Here is a 22,610-nt window from a genome sequence, read left to right on the forward strand (position 1 = left end):
TACGTTGGCTAATGCAACAACTAAAATATACAATGTTGTACCTGTCATCCATCAGGTTAATGTTTTATATAATTTTGCAGTTGTGTCACCACAAATAGCAAACCATAACCAGATTATTATGATAATAATGCTTATATGAAACTAAGACATTTCGCAACATTTATTTTAGGTATAAAAATTTTATTGAGAATTGAATATGCCGAAAATGGTGTATTTTAATTTCTTTCAATAAAACAATTTGACATTATATAAATTGAATTATAAAACTCTAAGCGTGGATCACTCGGCTATGGGTCGATGAAGAACGCAGCAAACTGTGCGTCATCGTGTGAACTGCAGGACACATGAACATCGACATTTTGAACGCATATCGAGTCCATGCTGTTATGTACTTTAATTAATTTTATAGTGCTGCTTGACTACATATGGTTGAGGGTTGTAAGACTATGCTAATTAAGTTGTTTATAAATTTTTTATAAGCATATGTATTTATTGATTAATAATGATTTTATTCATATATTAAAAAGAAATGAAAACTTATCTCACATTTGAATGTGAAAACGAAGAGAAATATTTTCTTTTTCAATCAAATAATACTGAGAAATGTCTAGCATAAAAATTGAAATATTTTTTATCTAGAATTGTCTTTATTAATGATTCGGAAAAAGAAAACTTGGTTTTGTTATTATTCTTCGTTGGTTCGTTAAATGGATAAAAATGACTTTGCTTACAGAACTATTGGAACTATTTATAACGAATTTAATTGATTGTTTTATATTTATATATAAAGAATTTAGGCAAAATATGTTATATATACAACTCAACTCATATGGGACTACCCCTGAATTTAAGCATATTAATTAGGGGAGGAAAGAAACTACAGAGGATTTTCTTAGTAGCGGCGAGCGAAAAGAAAAGTTCGCACTAAGTCACTTTGTCTATAGGCAAATGTGAGATGCAGTGTATGGAGCGTCAATATTCTAGTATGAGAAATTAATGATTTAAGTCTTCTTAATGAGGCCATTTACCATAGAGGGTGCCAGGCCGTATAACGTTAATGATTGCTAGATGATGTTTCAAAGAGTCGTGTTGCTTGATAGTGCAGCACTAAGTGGGTGGTAAACTCCATCTAAAACTAAATATACCATGAGACCGATAGTAACAGTACCGTGGGAAAGTTGAAAAGAACTCTGAATAGAGAGTTAAACGTACGTGAAACTGCTTAGAGGTTAAGCCCGATGAACCTGAATATCCGTTATGGAAAATTCATCATTAAAATTGTAATATTTAAATAATATTATTAAGAATAATGTGATTTTTTCCATATAAGGACATTGTAATCTATTAGCATATCCAAATTTTCATAAAATATATTATAGTTTATTCCAATAAATTGCTTGCATTTTAACACAGAATAAATGTTATTAATTTGATAAAGTGCTGATAGATTTATATTATTCAGACGTTAATTTTTCGGAATTATATAATGGCATAATTATCATTGATTTTTGTGTTTATTATATGCTCTTGTATGATTAACAATGCGAAAGATTCAGGATACCTTCGGGACCCGTCTTGAAACACGGACCAAGGAGTCTAACATATGTGCAAGTTATTGGGATGTAAACCTAATAGCGTAATTAACTTGACTAATAATGGGATTAGTTTTTTAGCTATTTATAGCTAATTAACACAATCCCGGGGCGTTCTATATAGTTATGTATAATGTATATTTATATTATTTATGCCTCTAACTGGAACGTACCTTGAGCATATATGCTGTGACCCGAAAGATGGTGAACTATACTTGATCAGGTTGAAGTCAGGGGAAACCTGATGGAAGACCGAAACAGTTCTGACGTGCAAATCGATTGTCAGAATTGAGTATAGGGGCGAAAAGACCAATCGAACCATCTAGTAGCTGGTTCCTTCCGAAGTTTCCTCAGGATAGCTGGTGCATTTTAATATTATATAAAATAATCTTATCTGGTAAAAGCGAATGATTAGAGGCCTTAGGGTCGAAACGATCTTAACCTATTCTCAAACTTTAAATGGGTAAGAACCTAACTTTCTTGATATGAAGTTCAAGGTTATGATATAATGTGCCCAGTGGGCCACTTTTGGGTAAGCAGAACTGGCGCTGTGGGATGAATGTAATGTTACGGTGCCCAAATTAACAACTCATGCAGATACCATGAAAGGCGTTGGTTGCTTAAAACAGCAGGACGGTGATCATGGAAGTCGAAATTCGCTAAGGAGTGTGTAACAACTCACCTGCCGAAGCAACTAGCCCTTAAAATGGATGGCGCTTAAGTTGTATACCTATACATTACCGCTAAAGTAGATGATTTATATTACTTGTGATATAAATTTTGAAACTTTAGTGAGTAGGAAGGTACAATGGTATGCGTAGAAGTGTTTGGCGTAAGCCTGCATGGAGCTGCCATTGGTACAGATCTTGGTGGTAGTAGCAAATAATCGAATGAGACCTTGGAGGACTGAAGTGGAGAAGGGTTTCGTGTGAACAGTGGTTGATCACGAGTTAGTCGGTCCTAAGTTCAAGGCGAAAGCCGAAAATTTTCAAGTAAACAAAAATGCCTAACTATATAAACAAAGCGAATATAATACACTTGAAAAAATTTTGAACGAAAGGGAATACGGTTCCAATTCCGTAACCTGTTGAGTATCCGTTTGTTATTAAATATGGGCCTCGTGCTCATCCTGGCAACAGGAACGACCATAAAGAAGCCGTCGAGAGATATCGGAAGAGTTTTCTTTTCTGTTTTATAGCCGTACTACCATGGAAGTCTTTCGCAGAGAGATATGGTAGATGGGCTAGAAGAGCATGACATATACTGTTGTGTCGATATTTTCTCCTCGGACCTTGAAAATTTATGGTGGGGACACGCAAACTTCTCAACAGGCCGTACCAATATCCGCAGCTGGTCTCCAAGGTGAAGAGTCTCTAGTCGATAGAATAATGTAGGTAAGGGAAGTCGGCAATTAGATCCGTAACTTCGGGATAAGGATTGGCTCTGAAGATTGAGATAGTCGGGCTTGATTGGGAAACAATAACATGGTTTATGTGCTCGTTCTGGGTAAATAGAGTTTCTAGCATTTATGTTAGTTACTTGTTCCCCGGATAGTTTAGTTACGTAGCCAATTGTGGAACTTTCTTGCTAAAATTTTTAAGAATACTATTTGGGTTAAACCAATTAGTTCTTATCAATTATAACGATTATCAATTAACAATCAATTCAGAACTGGCACGGACTTGGGGAATCCGACTGTCTAATTAAAACAAAGCATTGTGATGGCCCTAGCGGGTGTTGACACAATGTGATTTCTGCCCAGTGCTCTGAATGTCAAAGTGAAGAAATTCAAGTAAGCGCGGGTCAACGGCGGGAGTAACTATGACTCTTAGGGGATCAGGGGTAATTGCGAGCAGAGGGGGAGTATTTTTCTGTAATTCGTAAGTCATATCATATGGTGTGCGGAAGGGGAATTTTACTCTGTAACTCACAAGTCTCTCCTTTACTCAAGTCGACTCAAAACCTCCTCGTGGTGGTCCCCGGTAATGCTAAACTTGTTTAGCAGCTAATTTGAGCGGCAAAACTTTTCCGATGGGTTGGTTCCCCAGAGGAAATTTATTCATATTGGAACTACAAATAGAAATAACGAGCCTCGGAGCAATTTACGCAATCTGATGACGACCCGACCCTCCGTGGACATCTTCCCGGAGGACCAATATGAACCAAACGCAGCGGCTACTCTATCTAGGGTACCCTGCACAGTATGTGGCCGGTCCTTTAACAGCAAGAGAGGACTCGGTGTTCACATGCGATCTCGGCACCCAGACGAACTTGATGAAGAACGTCGACGTGTCGATATAAAGGCAAGGTGGAGTGAGGAAGAGAAGTGGATGATGGCGAGAAAGGAGGTTGAGCTCACAGCAAATGGACATAAACACATAAACAAGCAACTAGCGGTGTATTTTGCAAACCGCAGCGTCGAAGCCATCAAAAAGCTAAGACAAAGGGGCGATTATAAGGAGAAAATAGAGCAGATAAGAAGGCAATCAGCTCTCGTCCCGGAAGTTGCAAATCTAACCATAAGGCGCCGCCCTAGTAGAAGTGAGCAAAACCACCAAGTAACAACATCAGAAACAACTCCAATCACACCCTCCGAACAGTCGAACAGGGAAATTTTGCGGACACTGCGTGGGTATAGCCCCGTAGAATGCCATTCCAAATGGAGAGCCCAAGAGCTACAAACGATCATTGACAGGGCAGAGCTCGAGGGAAAGGAAACCACTCTCCAATGCTTATCGCTATATCTCCTAGGAATTTTTCCGGCACAGGGTGTACGTCACACTCTGACGAGACCTCCTCGGAGGCCTCGAAATAGGAGAGAAAGCAGAAGGCAGCAGTATGCTGTCGTCCAGCGTAACTGGGATAAGCATAAAGGAAGATGCATCAAGTCCTTGCTAAATGGAACTGATGAGTCGGTAATGCCAAGCCAAGAAGTAATGGTTCCTTACTGGAGAGAAGTAATGACTCAGCCTAGCCCAAGCTCTTGCAGTAGAGAAGTGATACAAATGGATCACTCGCTTGAGAGGGTTTGGTCTGCTATTACAGAGCACGACCTTCGGGCATCAAGAATCTCATTATCTTCATCTCCGGGCCTGACGGGATAACTCCAAAAACAGCCAGGGAGGTGCCGTCAGGTATTATGTTGCGAATAATGAACCTAATTCTATGGTGCGGCAATCTACCACACTCTATCCGACTGGCCAGAACCGTCTTCATCCCGAAGACGGTGACGGCGAAGCGACCGCAAGACTTTCGTCCAATATCGGTGCCTTCAGTCCTGGTAAGACAGCTAAATGCAATATTGGCAACCCGGTTGAACTCATCAATCAATTGGGACCCGCGCCAGCGGGGCTTCTTACCTACCGACGGATGTGCCGATAACGCGACGATAGTTGACTTAGTCTTGAGGCATAGCCATAAGCACTTTAGATCTTGCTACATTGCAAATTTAGATGTAAGCAAGGCATTCGATTCTTTATCGCATGCATCTATATATGACACCTTACGTGCTTATGGTGCGCCAAAGGGCTTCGTTGACTACGTACAGAATACGTACGAGGGTGGCGGTACCAGTCTCAATGGGGACGGTTGGAGTTCAGAGGAATTCGTCCCTGAAGCAGGGTGACCCTTTGTCTCCTATTCTATTTAACTTGGTAATGGACAGGTTACTTAGAAACCTACCCAGCGAAATTGGTGCCAGAGTCGGAAATGCCATTACTAACGCGGCCGCGTTTGCAGATGATTTGGTACTATTTGCTGAAACTCGAATGGGACTTCAAGTATTGTTGGACAGAACGTTGGATTTTCTATCTCTCGTCGGCCTCAAACTTAATGCCGACAAATGTTTTACCGTTGGCATTAAGGGCCAGCCGAAACAGAAGTGTACCGTGCTAGAGGCACAGAGCTTTTACGTAGGCTCAAGGGAGATTCCATCATTGAAGCGAACGGACGAGTGGAAGTACTTAGGCATCAACTTCACTGCAACCGGGAGGGTTCGATGCAATCCGGCCGAGGACATTGGTCCGAAGCTACAAAGATTGACAAAGGCCCCCCTCAAACCACAACAGAGGATGTTCGCCCTTAGGACTGTCCTTATCCCACAGCTCTATCACAAGTTAGCCCTTGGGAGTGTGGCGATAGGCGTCCTACGAAAAACTGACAAACTAATACGATACTATGTGCGAAGATGGCTAAATCTTCCGCTGGATATACCGATAGCATTCATTCACGCACCCCCAAAAAGTGGAGGTCTCGGAATTCCATCACTTAGATGGGTAGCTCCAATGTTAAGGCTAAGACGTTTGAGTAATATTAAATGGCCTCACCTCACGCAAAACGAGGTAGCCAGCTCTTTCCTCGAAGCAGAAAAACAACGGGCCCGAGATAGATTATTAGCAGAACAAAATGAATTGTTATCGCGTCCGGCAATAGAAAAATATTGGGCGAACAAATTGTACCTCTCAGTTGATGGTAGCGGACTCCGTGAAGCAGGCCATTGGGGCCCGCAACACGGGTGGGTTAATCAACCCACGCGTTTACTAACAGGAAAGGAATATATAGACGGTATTCGTCTGCGGATAAATGCCCTACCCACGAAGTCTCGTACTACAAGGGGAAGGCACGAATTGGAACGACAGTGTCGTGCAGGATGTGACGCTCCCGAAACAACAAACCATATTATGCAAAAATGTTACCGATCGCATGGGAGGCGCATAGCTAGACACAACTGCGTAGTAAATCGAATCAAGCGGGGACTTGAGGAGAGAGGCTGCGTAGTCATTGTTGAACCAAGTCTGCAGTGCGAATCCGGTCTTAATAAACCAGACCTGGTGGCACTACGACAAAATCACATTGATGTGATCGACATACAAATTGTGACAGACGGACACTCTATGGATGATGCACACCAGCGCAAAATCAATAGATACGACAGACCGGACATACGAACTGAGTTGCGTCGCAGATTCGAAGCCGCAGGTGACATTGAATTCCATTCTGCCACCCTGAACTGGAGGGGGATCTGGAGTGGTCAATCCGTTAAAAGATTGATAGCGAAGGGTCTCCTCAGCAAATATGATAGTCATATCATTAGCGTCCAGGTTATGAGAGGCAGTCTCGGTTGTTTTAAACAGTTCATGTACCTGAGCGGGTTTTCCCGAGATTGGACTTAGCTAAAACGTTTGGTTCAAAACATTTGCTTGCTGTCTTGGCATAACATCAATAAAGGCATAAACATCGCAAATAATGGTAATATATAAATTGGCTATGAGGATGGTTTTAGTACGTAGGCGTTGCGGAACTTCGGTTCAGATAGAGCAATGAATCGTGCATGCTAGGAAACTGAAGTGTTGACAGACCTAGTATCTTTCGATAGATTTCCATACCTCCGCGATCAAAAAAAAAAAAAAAAAAAAAAAATAGCCAAATGCCTCGTCATCTAATTAGTGACGCGCATGAATGGATTAACGAGATTCCTACTGTCCCTATCGTGGTGGCTGTGGTTGATACCCATATCGCGGGTAGAGCCTTCGTGTTCGACGTTTGAGTTACGGTGCTAGTTGCGCAAAACTCGGGTGCTGTGACCCAGAGATCAGTAGAGATTTTAGGTAGATCTCGCTCCTCAGCAAGGGGGAGTGCTTGCCCGGCAAGCAAGTACTCGAATTGCTACCGGGGTGGTCGCTATGTACATAGCTATAGCTTCCAGTCCGGGACGTTTGTCTGGCGTATCCAGACTCATGCACCATGTTGATACATGCACCACTTGTGGGTGTTCAGGGTGTCGTGGTTGTAATCCCTTCAGTGTGGAACACGCCACGTAAAACAAGTTCGGAGAGGTCCGAAAGTCACTGTCCCTATCTACTATCTAGCGAAACCACAGCCAAGGGAACGGGCTTGGAATAATTAGCGGGGAAAGAAGACCCTTTTGAGCTTGACTCTAATCTGGCAGTGTAAGGAGACATAAGAGGTGTAGAATAAGTGGGAGATATTAGACCTCGGTTTGGTATCGTCAATGAAATACCACTACTCTTATTGTTTCCTTACTTACTTGATTAAATGGAACGTGTATCATTTCCTAGCCATTATACGGATATATTTATTATATCTTATGGTATTGGGTTTTGATGCAAGCTTCTTGATCAAAGTATCACGAGTTTGTTATATAATCGCAAACAAATTCTTTAATAAAACGATGCATTTATGTATTTTTGATTTGAAAATTTGGTATAACTCCAATTACTCAGGTATGATCCAATTCAAGGACATTGCCAGGTAGGGAGTTTGACTGGGGCGGTACATCTCTCAAATAATAACGGAGGTGTCCCAAGGCCAGCTCAGTGCGGACAGAAACCACACATAGAGCAAAAGGGCAAATGCTGACTTGATCTCGGTGTTCAGTACACACAGGGACAGCAAAAGCTCGGCCTATCGATCCTTTTGGTTTAAAGAGTTTTTAACAAGAGGTGTCAGAAAAGTTACCATAGGGATAACTGGCTTGTGGCGGCCAAGCGTTCATAGCGACGTCGCTTTTTGATCCTTCGATGTCGGCTCTTCCTATCATTGTGAAGCAAAATTCACCAAGCGTTGGATTGTTCACCCATGCAAGGGAACGTGAGCTGGGTTTAGACCGTCGTGAGACAGGTTAGTTTTACCCTACTAATGACAAAACGTTGTTGCGACAGCATTCCTGCGTAGTACGAGAGGAACCGCAGGTACGGACCAATGGCACAATACTTGTTCGAGCGAACAGTGGTATGACGCTACGTCCGTTGGATTATGCCTGAACGCCTCTAAGGTCGTATCCGTGCTGGACTGCAATGATAAATAAGGGGCAATTTGCATTGTATGGCTTCTAAACCATTTAAAGTTTATAATTTATTTTATAAACGACAATGGATGTGATGCCAATGTAATTTGTAACATAGTAAATTAGGAGGATCTTCGATCACCTGATGCCGCGCTAGTTACATATAAAAGCATTATTTAATACAATGACAAAGCCTAGAATCAATTGTAAACGACTTTTGTAACAGGCAAGGTGTTGTAAGTGGTTGAGCAGCTGCCATACTGCGATCCACTGAAGCTTATCCTTTGCTTGATGATTCGATAAATAAATGATTTTTTCCTGTAGCCAAACACCTCGTCATCAATTTAGTGACGCATATGATATTGTCCCTATCATATAATTAATATAAAGACTTTAATGGATTGTGTCAAGTTGCCAAACACCTCGTCATCAATTTAGTGACGCATATGATATTGTCCCTATCATATAATTAATATAAAGACTTTAATGAATTGTGTCAAGTTGCCAAACACCTCGTCATCAATTTAGTGACGCATATGATATTGTCCTTATCATATAATTTTTGATATAAAGACTTTAAAGAATTGTATCAAGTTGCCAAACACCTCGTCATCAATTTAGTGACGCATATGATATTGTCCCTATCATATAATTAATATAAAGACTTTAATGGATTGTGTCAAGTTGCCAAACACCTCGTCATCAATTTAGTGACGCATATGATATTGTCCTTATCATATAATTTTTGATATAAAGACTTTAAAGAATTGTATCAAGTTGCCAAACACCTCGTCATCAATTTAGTGACGCATATGATATTGTCCCTATCATATAATTAATATACAGACTTTAATGAATTGTGTCAAGTTGCCAAACACCTCGTCATCAATTTAGTGACGCATATGATATTGTCCCTATCATATAATTTTTGATATAAAGACTTTAAAGAATTGAATCAAGTTGCCAAACACCTCGTCATCAATTTAGTGACGCATATGATATTGTCCCTATCATATAATTAATATAAAGACTTTAATGGATTGTGTCAAGTTGCCAAACACCTCGTCATCAATTTAGTGACGCATATGATATTGTTCTTATTATATAATTTTTGATATAAAGACTTTAAAGAATTGTATCAAGTTGCCAAACACCTCGTCATCAATTTAGTGACGCATATGATATTGTCCCTATCATATAATTAATATACAGACTCTAATGAATTGTGTCAAGTTGCCAAACACCTCGTCATCAATTTAGTGACGCATATGATATTGTCCCTATCATATAATTTTTGATATAAAGACTTTAAAGAATTGTATCAAGTTGCCAAACACCTCGTCATCAATTTAGTGACGCATATGATATTGTCCCTATCATATAATTAATATAAAGACTTTAATGGATTGTGTCAAGTTGCCAAACACCTCGTCATCAATTTAGTGACGCATATGATATTGTCCTTATCATATAATTTTTGATATAAAGACTTTAAAGAATTGTATCAAGTTGCCAAACACCTCGTCATCAATTTAGTGACGCATATGATATTGTCCCTATCATATAATTAATATAAAGACTTTAATGGATTGTGTCAAGTTGCCAAACACCTCGTCATCAATTTAGTGACGCATATGATATTGTCCCTATCATATAATTAATATAAAGACTTTAATGAATTGTGTCAAGTTGCCAAACACCTCGTCATCAATTTAGTGACGCATATGATATTGTCCCTATCATATAATTAATATAAAGACTTTAATGAATTGTGTCAAGTTGCCAAATACCTCGTCATCAATTTAGTGACGCATATGATATTGTCCTTATCATATAATTTTGATATAAAGACTTTAAAGAATTGTATCAAGTTGCCAAACACCTCGTCATCAATTTAGTGACGCATATGATATTGTCCCTATCATATAATTAATATAAAGACTTTAATGGATTGTGTCAAGTTGCCAAACACCTCGTCATCAATTTAGTGACGCATATGATATTGTCCCTATCATATAATTAATATACAGACTTTAATGAATTGTGTCAAGTTGCCAAACACCTCGTCATCAATTTAGTGACGCATATGATATTGTCCCTATCATATAATTTTTGATATAAAGACTTTAAAGAATTGTATCAAGTTGCCAAACACCTCGTCATCAATTTAGTGACGCATATGATATTGTCCCTATCATATAATTAATATACAGACTTTAATGAATTGTGTCAAGTTGCCAAACACCTCGTCATCAATTTAGTGACGCATATGATATTGTCCCTATCATATAATTTTTGATATAAAGACTTTAAAGAATTGAATCAAGTTGCCAAACACCTCGTCATCAATTTAGTGACGCATATGATATTGTCCCTATCATATAATTAATATAAAGACTTTAATGGATTGTGTCAAGTTGCCAAACACCTCGTCATCAATTTAGTGACGCATATGATATTGTCCCTATCATATAATTAATATAAAGACTTTAATGAATTGTGTCAAGTTGCCAAACACCTCGTCATCAATTTAGTGACGCATATGATATTGTCCTTATCATATAATTTTTGATATAAAGACTTTAAAGAATTGTATCAAGTTGCCAAACACCTCGTCATCAATTTAGTGACGCATATGATATTGTCCCTATCATATAATTAATATAAAGACTTTAATGGATTGTGTCAAGTTGCCAAACACCTCGTCATCAATTTAGTGACGCATATGATATTGTCCTTATCATATAATTTTTGATATAAAGACTTTAAAGAATTGTATCAAGTTGCCAAACACCTCGTCATCAATTTAGTGACGCATATGATATTGTCCCTATCATATAATTAATATACAGACTTTAATGAATTGTGTCAAGTTGCCAAACACCTCGTCATCAATTTAGTGACGCATATGATATTGTCCCTATCATATAATTTTGATATAAAGACTTTAAAGAATTGTATCAAGTTGCCAAACACCTCGTCATCAATTTAGTGACGCATATGATATTGTCCCTATCATATAATTAATATAAAGACTTAATGAATTGTGTCAAGTTGCCAAACACCTCGTCATCAATTTAGTGACGCATATGATATTGTCCCTATCATATAATTTTTGATATAAAGACTTTAAAGAATTGTATCAAGTTGCCAAACACCTCGTCATCAATTTAGTGACGCATATGATATTGTCCCTATCATATAATTAATATAAAGACTTTAATGGATTGTGTCAAGTTGCCAAACACCTCGTCATCAATTTAGTGACGCATATGATATTGTCCTTATCATATAATTTTTGATATAAAGACTTTAAAGAATTGTATCAAGTTGCCAAACACCTCGTCATCAATTTAGTGACGCATATGATATTGTCCCTATCATATAATTAATATAAAGGCTTTAATGAATTGTGTCAAGTTGCCAAACACCTCGTCATCAACTACTATATTATGGTTGCGCCGACCTCTCATATTGTATTCTCTTATGTGTTCATAGGATTTTGACAATTATACGAGTAAATTAAATAATATACATATGAAAATGATTAATTATTATATGTATAAGGGAAAAAATGATGAAATATTCCCATATTATCTTAGTATTATAGAGGAAAGACCGTTGCCGACCTCTGATATTGTTCAAACTTATGTATTTATATGATTTTGGCAATTATATGAGTAAATTAAAAAATATACATATGAAAATGGTTAATTATTATATGTATATGGGAAAAAATGCTAAGATATTCCCATATTCTCTTAGTATTATAGAGAAAAGCCATTTAAGTGAGAGGGTATAGTAGTGTAAACGACCGGAATTACGACAGAGGGTTCAAAAACTACTATAGGTAGGCAGTGGTTGCCGACCTCTCATATTGTTCAAAACTTATGTATTCATATGATTTTGGCAATTGTATGAGTAAATTAAATAATATACATATGAAAATGATTAATTATTATATGTATAAGGGAAAAAATGCTGAAATATTCCCACATTCTCTTAGTATTATAGAGAAAATCCATTATAGTGAGAGGGTATAGTAGTGTAAACGACCGGAATTACGACAGAGGGTTCAAAAACTACTATAGGTAGGCAGTGGTTGCCGACCTCTCATATTGTTCAAAACTTATGTATTCATATGAATTTGGCAATTATATGAGTAAATTAAATAATATACATATGAAAATGATTAATTATTATATGTATAAGGGAAAAAATGCTGAAATATTCCACATTCTCTTAGTATTATAGAGAAAATCCATTATAGTGAGAGGGTATAGTAGTGTAAACGACCGGAATTACGACAGAGGGTTCAAAAACTACTATAGGTAGGCAGTGGTTGCCGACCTCTCATATTGTTCAAAACTTATGTATTCATATGAATTTGGCAATTATATGAGTAAATTAAATAATAAACATATAAAAATTAATATTTATTATATGTATAAAAAAAAAAATAATCATATTATATATGAATAATGGAAAAAAAATGAAATGTTCCTATAATCTCTTAATATATAAGAGAATAGACCGTATGTTGGGTGGCAAACGGAATTGAAAATACCCGCTTTGAGGACAGCGGGTTCAAAAACTACTATAGGTAGGCAGTGGTTGCCGACCTCCCGCATTATTCGAAATATTTATTTCGGATTATGTTTATATTGGTTACATAAAATAAAGTATATTATTATCCGTACAAATTTGTTTCTCAGTTCTATAGAACACGGGACTTGGCTCCGCGGATAATAGGAATATACGCTTTTTAGATAATATCGTTGAAACAAAAGTCAAGTTTCTATTATATATAGAATAACAAATCGTTTCCATATATTATCGTTAATTTTTGGAGGCAGGCAAATATTAATTTATTACCTGCCGTATAGTTGGATTATTATATCGTTACGGTATAATACAAATATGGATTCTTATGAAAGAAATATAAAATTATATATTAAATGTGGAAATATTATCATATGCGCTTGGTTTTATGTTATATATTACCAGAGAGATATATGAAAAGAGATAAATTTTAAATTTATCTTCAAAATGCAAATGATTTAACTTAATATTTATATTGGTTAAACAAAAATTGTACATGTGTGGATACAATAATTATGTATGTTGGAAATAAAATGATATTTTATAATGAAATATGTATATATAAAAAGATAAAATTATAGAAACATATATATTACAATAATTATATGAAATTCTTGTTATATTGGTAAAACAAGTATAAATTAAAAATGAAAATATGGATTACGAATGCTATATAAAAATGGCCGTAATCGAATAGATTTTTTACTTATATTTATATATTTAAAATTTTACCCAAAGGCGAAATATTGAATTTTATTCAATATAATAAAAATCATGGAATTATATAAAGTGAAAAATCTATATATCTATTATATTGCTTATTTCGATTCAAAAAATATGAATGGAATATGAAGGAAAAACATTATTCTGGTTGATCCTGCCAGTAGTTATATGCTTGTCTCAAAGATTAAGCCATGCATGTCTAAGTACACACGAATTAAAAGTGAAACCGCAAAAGGCTCATTATATCAGTTATGGTTCCTTAGATCGTTAACAGTTACTTGGATAACTGTGGTAATTCTAGAGCTAATACATGCAATTAAAACATGAACCTTATGGGACATGTGCTTTTATTAGGCTAAAACCAAGCGATCGCAAGATCGTTATATTGGTTGAACTCTAGATAACATGCAGATCGTATGGTCTTGTACCGACGACAGATCTTTCAAATGTCTGCCCTATCAACTTTTGATGGTAGTATCTAGGACTACCATGGTTGCAACGGGTAACGGGGAATCAGGGTTCGATTCCGGAGAGGGAGCCTGAGAAACGGCTACCACATCTAAGGAAGGCAGCAGGCGCGTAAATTACCCACTCCCAGCTCGGGGAGGTAGTGACGAAAAATAACAATACAGGACTCATATCCGAGGCCCTGTAATTGGAATGAGTACACTTTAAATCCTTTAACAAGGACCAATTGGAGGGCAAGTCTGGTGCCAGCAGCCGCGGTAATTCCAGCTCCAATAGCGTATATTAAAGTTGTTGCGGTTAAAACGTTCGTAGTTGAACTTGTGCTTCATACGGGTAGTACAACTTACAATTGTGGTTAGTACTATACCTTTATGTATGTAAGCGTATTACCGGTGGAGTTCTTATATGTGATTAAATACTTGTATTTTTTCATATGTTCCTCCTATTTAAAAACCTGCACTAGTGCTCTTAAACGAGTGTTATTGTGGGCCGGTACTATTACTTTGAACAAATTAGAGTGCTTAAAGCAGGCTTCAAATGCCTGAATATTCTGTGCATGGGATAATGAAATAAGACCTCTGTTCTGCTTTCATTGGTTTTCAGATCAAGAGGTAATGATTAATAGAAGCAGTTTGGGGGCATTAGTATTACGACGCGAGAGGTGAAATTCTTGGACCGTCGTAAGACTAACTTAAGCGAAAGCATTTGCCAAAGATGTTTTCATTAATCAAGAACGAAAGTTAGAGGTTCGAAGGCGATCAGATACCGCCCTAGTTCTAACCATAAACGATGCCAGCTAGCAATTGGGTGTAGCTACTTTTATGGCTCTCTCAGTCGCTTCCCGGGAAACCAAAGCTTTTGGGCTCCGGGGGAAGTATGGTTGCAAAGCTGAAACTTAAAGGAATTGACGGAAGGGCACCACCAGGAGTGGAGCCTGCGGCTTAATTTGACTCAACACGGGAAAACTTACCAGGTCCGAACATAAGTGTGTAAGACAGATTGATAGCTCTTTCTCGAATCTATGGGTGGTGGTGCATGGCCGTTCTTAGTTCGTGGAGTGATTTGTCTGGTTAATTCCGATAACGAACGAGACTCAAATATATTAAATAGATATCTTCAGGATTATGGTGCTGAAGCTTATGTAGCCTTCATTCATGGTGGCAGTAAAATGTTTATTGTGTTTGAATGTGTTTATGTAAGTGGAGCCGTACCTGTTGGTTTGTCCCATTATAAGGACACTAGCTTCTTAAATGGACAAATTGCGTCTAGCAATAATGAGATTGAGCAATAACAGGTCTGTGATGCCCTTAGATGTCCTGGGCTGCACGCGCGCTACAATGAAAGTATCAACGTGTATTTCCTAGACCGAGAGGTCCGGGTAAACCGCTGAACCACTTTCATGCTTGGGATTGTGAACTGAAACTGTTCACATGAACTTGGAATTCCCAGTAAGTGTGAGTCATTAACTCGCATTGATTACGTCCCTGCCCTTTGTACACACCGCCCGTCGCTACTACCGATTGAATTATTTAGTGAGGTCTCCGGACGTGATCACTGTGACGCCTTGCGTGTTACGGTTGTTTCGCAAAAGTTGACCGAACTTGATTATTTAGAGGAAGTAAAAGTCGTAACAAGGTTTCCGTAGGTGAACCTGCGGAAGGATCATTATTGTATAATATCCTTATCGTTAATAAATATTTGTTATAATACAAATAAATACAATTTACCAAAATAAAAATATTACAAAATGATTCCACGGAATCAAAAGTTAAAGTCAAAATAAAATGAAGATGGCTTTTATTTTATATGTGGGGCTTGGCAACCTCATAAAAAGACTTTAACATTATTAATGTTGCTGTGCGTATTTGTGGCAGTACTTACTACAACAACGGCGTTTCCTATAAAAACAAATTCTCGAAAATGGAAATCGAAGAAACTAAACTAAATTCGAAAGTAGAAGTCGAATTAAAATAAAAATAATTTTGAATGTGTGGTAATCAAAATAAGTGTGTGTGTATATGGACCATAATATACACGCGTTGCGAATATGTATTGTTCATCTATGTTATGAGCATACGTTGGCTAATGCAACAACCTAAAATATACAATGTTTGTACCTGTCATCCATCAGGTTAATGTTTTATATAAATTTTGCAGTATGTGTCACCCAAAATAGCAAACCATAACCAGATTATTATGATACATAATGCTTATATGAAACTAAGACATTTCGCAACATTTATTTTAGGTATAAAAATAAATTTATTGAAGGAATTGATATATGCCAGTAAAATGGTGTATTTTTAATTTCTTTCAATAAAAACAATATTGACATTATATAAAATTGAATTATAAAACTCTAAGCGGTGGATCACTCGGCTCATGGGTCGATGAAGAACGCAGCAAACTGTGCGTCATCGTGTGAACTGCAGGACACATGAACATCGACATTTTGAACGCATATCGCAGTCCATGCTGTTATGTACTTTAATTAATTTTATAGTGCTGCTTGGACTACATATGGTTGAGGGTTGTAAGACTATGCTAATTAAGTTGTTTATAAATTTTTTATAAGCATATGGTATATTATTGGATTAAATAATGATTTTATTCATAATATTAAAAAAGAAATGAAAAACATTATCTCACATTTGAATGTGAAAAACGAAGAGAAATATTTTCTTTTTCAATCAAATAATACTGAGAAATGTCTAGCATAAAAAATTGAAATATTTTTCATCTAGAATTGTCTCTTATTAATGATTCGGAAAAAGAAAAATCTTGGTTTTGTTATTATTCTTCGTTGGTTCGTTAAATGGATAAAAATGACTTTGCTTACAAGAACTATTGGAACTATTTATAACGAATTTAATTGATTGTTTTATCATTTATATATAAAGAATTTATGGCAAAATATAGTTATATATACAACCTCAACTCATATGGGACTACCCCCTGAATTTAAGCATATTAATTAGGGGAGGAAAAGAAACTAACAAGGATTTTCTTAGTAGCGGCGAGCGAAAAGAAAACAGTTCAGCACTAAGTCACTTTGTCTATATGGCAAATGTGAGATGCAGTGTATGGAGCGTCAATATTCTAGTATGAGAAATTAATGATTTAAGTCCTTCTTAAATGAGGCCATTTACCCATAGAGGGTGCCAGGCCCGTATAACGTTAATGATTGCTAGATGATGTTTCCAAAGAGTCGTGTTGCTTGATAGTGCAGCACTAAGTGGGTGGTAAACTCCATCTAAAACTAAATATAACCATGAGACCGATAGTAAACAAGTACCGTGAGGGAAAGTTGAAAAGAACTCTGAATAGAGAGTTAAACAGTACGTGAAACTGCTTAGAGGTTAAGCCCGATGAACCTGAATATCCGTTATGGAAAATTCATCATTAAAATTGTAATATTTAAATAATATTATTAAGAATAATGTGCATTTTTTCCATATAAGGACATTGTAATCTATTAGCATATCCCAAATTTATCATAAAATATAACTTATAGTTTATTCCAATTAAATTGCTTGCATTTTAACACAGAATAAATGTTATTAATTTGATAAAGTGCTGATAGATTTATATTATTACAGAGCGTTAATTTTTCGGAATTATATAATGGCATAATTATCATTGATTTTTGTGTTTATTATATGCTCTTGTATGATTAACAATGCGAAAGATTCAGGATACCTTCGGGACCCGTCTTGAAACACGGACCAAGGAGTCTAACATATGTGCAAGTTATTGGGATGTAAACCTAATAGCGTAATTAACTTGACTAATAATGGGATTAGTTTTTTAGCTATTTATAGCTAATTAACACAATCCCGGGGCGTTCTATATAGTTATGTATAATGTATATTTATATTATTTATGCCTCTAACTGGAACGTACCTTGAGCATATATGCTGTGACCCGAAAGATGGTGAACTATACTTGATCAGGTTGAAGTCAGGGGAAACCCTGATGGAAGACCGAAACAGTTCTGACGTGCAAATCGATTGTCAGAATTGAGTATAGGGGCGAAAGACCAATCGAACCATCTAGTAGCTGGTTCCTTCCGAAGTTTCCCTCAGGATAGCTGGTGCATTTTAATATTATATAAAATAATCTTATCTGGTAAAGCGAATGATTAGAGGCCTTAGGGTCGAAACGATCTTAACCTATTCTCAAACTTTAAATGGGTAAGAACCTTAACTTTCTTGATATGAAGTTCAAGGTTATGATATAATGTGCCCAGTGGGCCACTTTTGGTAAGCAGAACTGGCGCTGTGGGATGAACCAAACGTAATGTTACGGTGCCCAAATTAACAACTCATGCAGATACCATGAAAGGCGTTGGTTGCTTAAAACAGCAGGACGGTGATCATGGAAGTCGAAATCCGCTAAGGAGTGTGTAACAACTCACCTGCCGAAGCAACTAGCCCTTAAAATGGATGGCGCTTAAGTTGTATACCTATACATTACCGCTAAAGTAGATGATTTATATTACTTGTGATATAAATTTTGAAACTTTAGTGAGTAGGAAGGTACAATGGTATGCGTAGAAGTGTTTGGCGTAAGCCTGCATGGAGCTGCCATTGGTACAGATCTTGGTGGTAGTAGCAAATAATCGAATGAGACCTTGGAGGACTGAAGTGGAGAAGGGTTTCGTGTGAACAGTGGTTGATCACGAGTTAGTCGGTCCTAAGTTCAAGGCGAAAGCCGAAAATTTTCAAGTAAAACAAAAATGCCTAACTATATAAACAAAGCGAATATAATACACTTGAATAATTTTGAACGAAAGGGAATACGGTTCCAATTCCGTAACCTGTTGAGTATCCGTTTGTTATTAAATATGGGCCTCGTGCTCATCCTGGCAACAGGAACGACCATAAAGAAGCCGTCGAGAGATATCGGAAGAGTTTTCTTTTCTGTTTTATAGCCGTACTACCATGGAAGTCTTTCGCAGAGAGATATGGTAGATGGGCTAGAAGAGCATGACATATACTGTTGTGTCGATATTTTCTCCTCGGACCTTGAAAATTTATGGTGGGGACACGCAAACTTCTCAACAGGCCGTACCAATATCCGCAGCTGGTCTCCAAGGTGAAGAGTCTCTAGTCGATAGAATAATGTAGGTAAGGGAAGTCGGCAAATTAGATCCGTAACTTCGGGATAAGGATTGGCTCTGAAGATTGAGATAGTCGGGCTTGATTGGGAAACAATAACATGGTTTATGTGCTCGTTCTGGGTAAATAGAGTTTCTAGCATTTATGTTAGTTACTTGTTCCCCGGATAGTTTAGTTACGTAGCCAATTGTGGAACTTTCTTGCTAAAATTTTTAAGAATACTATTTGGGTTAAACCAATTAGTTCTTATCAATTATAACGATTATCAATTAACAATCAATTCAGAACTGGCACGGACTTGGGGAATCCGACTGTCTAATTAAAACAAAGCATTGTGATGGCCCTAGCGGGTGTTGACACAATGTGATTTCTGCCCAGTGCTCTGAATGTCAAAGTGAAGAAATTCAAGTAAGCGCGGGTCAACGGCGGGAGTAACTATGACTCTCTTAAGGTAGCCAAATGCCTCGTCATCTAATTAGTGACGCGCATGAATGGATTAACGACGGACGTGTTTTCGTTGCGCTCGTGTACAGATTGCGAAGAACTTGGTTTTCCGTGTTTGGAAAGTAATAAAATCGGTGAATTAGTGCTCCGCGAAAGTCGTGTGCTAATTTTCGTGTGTTATAAACAAGCGGTTTGGAAGTAATTAACAATTAATTGTTGGGAATTTTCCACTTAGCACGTGCTGAAGGCGAACTTACGAGTAAGTTTTTCGAGTAAGCTTTTTGATCAGCTGTCACAAAGCTTATTGGTGGGAGTCACTGCTAAGGTTTGTGTCTAGGGAGAGTTTTAGTGCTACCAGACTCTACCGATAGGTGGAGCTCGAGTTCCAGAGCAACTACCTTTTGTCAGCGAGTAAACGAGCATACGGTTGCTGGCGTCGACGGTAGGTGGAGCCACCATCGTATTTATGCCGATGGAGAGCGACAGCAGCGCGAGTGCCTTGAGCGGAAGTAGTGCCTCGATGAAGTCCAGACGAGGCAGGCGCAGAAGCCATCTGGCATCTAAGAGCTCGGCGCCAACGCAGGCGAAATTGGTTGCCCTGGCATCGAATGGAGTGCCAGAACCCGTTGGGGTACTGGAGGAGCCGTTTTCGTCGCTGGAGGACGCCCGGGCGGCTACGGAGAACGCTGCCATTGATGCTGCCCCCCCCCACGCTGCTGCCACCGCTGCTGATCCTACTGCTGCCCCTGCTGCCGACCACACTGCTGCCTCCGCCGTTTTCACTGCTGCTAAAATTGTTGCCACCACTGCCACTGCCGCCACCGCTGCCGCCCGTGCTGGGCAAGCAGCCATGATGGCAGAGCTGTCGGCCACACAGCGCATGGTGAGAAGCAGCTTCCGCAGACTAGGAGAAGTGGACACGGAAGAGCTCTCATATGCTATCAGCCGCTACGATGAGCTGGTGTTGGCGCTAATGCTCCGGTGCGGAGAGCTGGAGACGCGGCTTGCTATGCCGCCACCGCCGCCGCCGTCGTTGAATCTGTTGAAAAATACGGCCGCCAATGCTCCCCAGATGCAGCAGGTTGCACCCATCGCTGCCCCGCGGACTACCAAGGTCCGCGAGACGTGGTCAGCGGTGGTGAAGTGCGACGACCCTGCGCTATCGGGGAAAGACATAGCGGAAAAGGTGCGAACGATGGTTGCACCCTCTCTCGGAGTCAGAGTACACGAGGTCCGTGAGCTCCGTCGAGGTGGTGGTGCGATCATTCGCACTCCTTCGGTGGGAGAGCTGCAGAAGGTGGTCGCTTCAAAAAGATTCGCCGAGGTTGGCCTAAATGTGGCACGGAATGCGGCCGAGAAGCCGAAGGTCGTCGTATATGACGTCGACACAGCTATCGGCCCTGAGGAGTTTATGAAGGAGCTCCACGAAAACAACTTCGACAGCGAAATGAATCTGGCCCAGTTTAAGAAGTCAGTGCACCTGGTGACCAAGGCGTGGTCGGTAGCTGACGGCGCCACAGTAAATGTGACGCTGGAGGTTGACGACCGGGCGATGGCGAAGCTTGATGTAGGTCGTGTCTACATCAAGTGGTTCTCATTCCGATGCCGGTCACAGGTCCGCACATACGCCTGCCACAGATGTGTGGGTTTCGACCACAAGGTCAGCGAATGCCGGCAGAAGGATAGTGTCTGTCGCCAGTGCGGGCAACAAGGCCACACTGCGGCAAAGTGCCAAAACCCGGTGGACTGCCGGAACTGCCGCCACAGAGGGCAACCCTCGGGGCATTACATGCTCTCGAGCGTTTGCCCGATATACGGGGCGTTGCTGGCGAGGGTGCAAGCTAGACACTAATGTTTAGCTTCATCCAAGCGAACTGTGGCCGAGGCCGAGCTGCGACCATCGAGCTCGGAGTCCGACTCAGGAGATCGGAGTCTATGTTCGCGCTGGTGCAGGAGCCGTATCTCGGCGGGGACGGAATGGATGTGCTGCCTGAAGGAATGAGAATTTTCATCGATCGGCGAGGGAAGGCAGCCATCCTAGTGGATCACCAGGAAGCCATCTGTATGCCAGTGGAGACCCTCACCACAGATTATGGCGTATGTCTGGTCGTGAAAGGGAGTTTTGGCTCAATCTTCCTTTGCGCCGCATACTGCCAGTATGATGCACCTCTGGAACCGTACATCCGGTACATGGATGCGGTCCTGCTGCAGGCCAGCAGAACCCCCGCAATCCTGGGCCTCGACGCGAATGCAGTGTCCCCCATGTGGCTTAGCAAACTCTCTCGTCATGCCGAGGGGCAAGCTAACTACAGACGGGGTGAGCTGCTGTCAGAGTGGATGCTGGAGGCAAGAGTCGCCGCCCTAAACCAGTCAACAGAGGTGTACACGTTCGATAATTACAGAGCTACAAGCGATATCGACGTGACAATCGTCAATGAGGCAGCATCTATGTGGGCCACATATGAGTGGAGAGTGGACGAGTGGGAATTGAGTGACCACAACATCATTACTGTTGTGGCCGAACCAACTACCGCGCGCGCAGTTGAGAGCATAGCTCCTGTGCCGTCCTGGAACTTCTCCAATGCACGTTGGCGATTGTTCAAGGAGGAAATGGTGAGTAGAGCAGCCGAACTTCCGGAAAACTTCTCAGAGTCGCCGTTGGACCAGCAAGTTTCGACCCTGCGCAGTATAGTACATAATGTATGTGATATTGCGCTGGGAAGAAAGTCCATCCGATTGCCCAGCAGGAGAGCACGTTGGTGGACTGCCGACCTCTGTGATGCAAGGCGCGAAGTCCGGAGACTTCGTCGCCTACTTCAAAATGGAAGGCGTCATGATGATGATGCCGCAATAGAG

General features: G+C 39.5%; 2 non-coding genes and 1 pseudogene across 2 annotated transcripts; all 3 read left to right on the top strand.

Annotated features, from left to right (window-relative positions):
* Positions 1-815: 815 nt before the first annotated feature.
* Positions 816-8,697, top strand: LOC116802728 (annotated as a pseudogene).
* Positions 8,698-13,863: 5,166 nt separating this feature from the next.
* On the top strand, positions 13,864-15,858 carry LOC116802727. Its single transcript, XR_004363097.1, has one exon. It is a non-coding gene; the product is annotated as a small subunit ribosomal RNA (ribosomal RNA).
* Positions 15,859-16,545: 687 nt separating this feature from the next.
* On the top strand, positions 16,546-16,724 carry LOC116802726. The gene has a single exon (XR_004363096.1). It is a non-coding gene; the product is annotated as a 5.8S ribosomal RNA (ribosomal RNA).
* Positions 16,725-22,610: the final 5,886 nt, after the last annotated feature.

This window comes from Drosophila sechellia, unplaced genomic scaffold (genome assembly GCF_004382195.2).
Source record: "Drosophila sechellia strain sech25 unplaced genomic scaffold, ASM438219v1 U_209, whole genome shotgun sequence".
NCBI classification, from domain to species: Eukaryota; Metazoa; Arthropoda; class Insecta; order Diptera; family Drosophilidae; genus Drosophila; species Drosophila sechellia.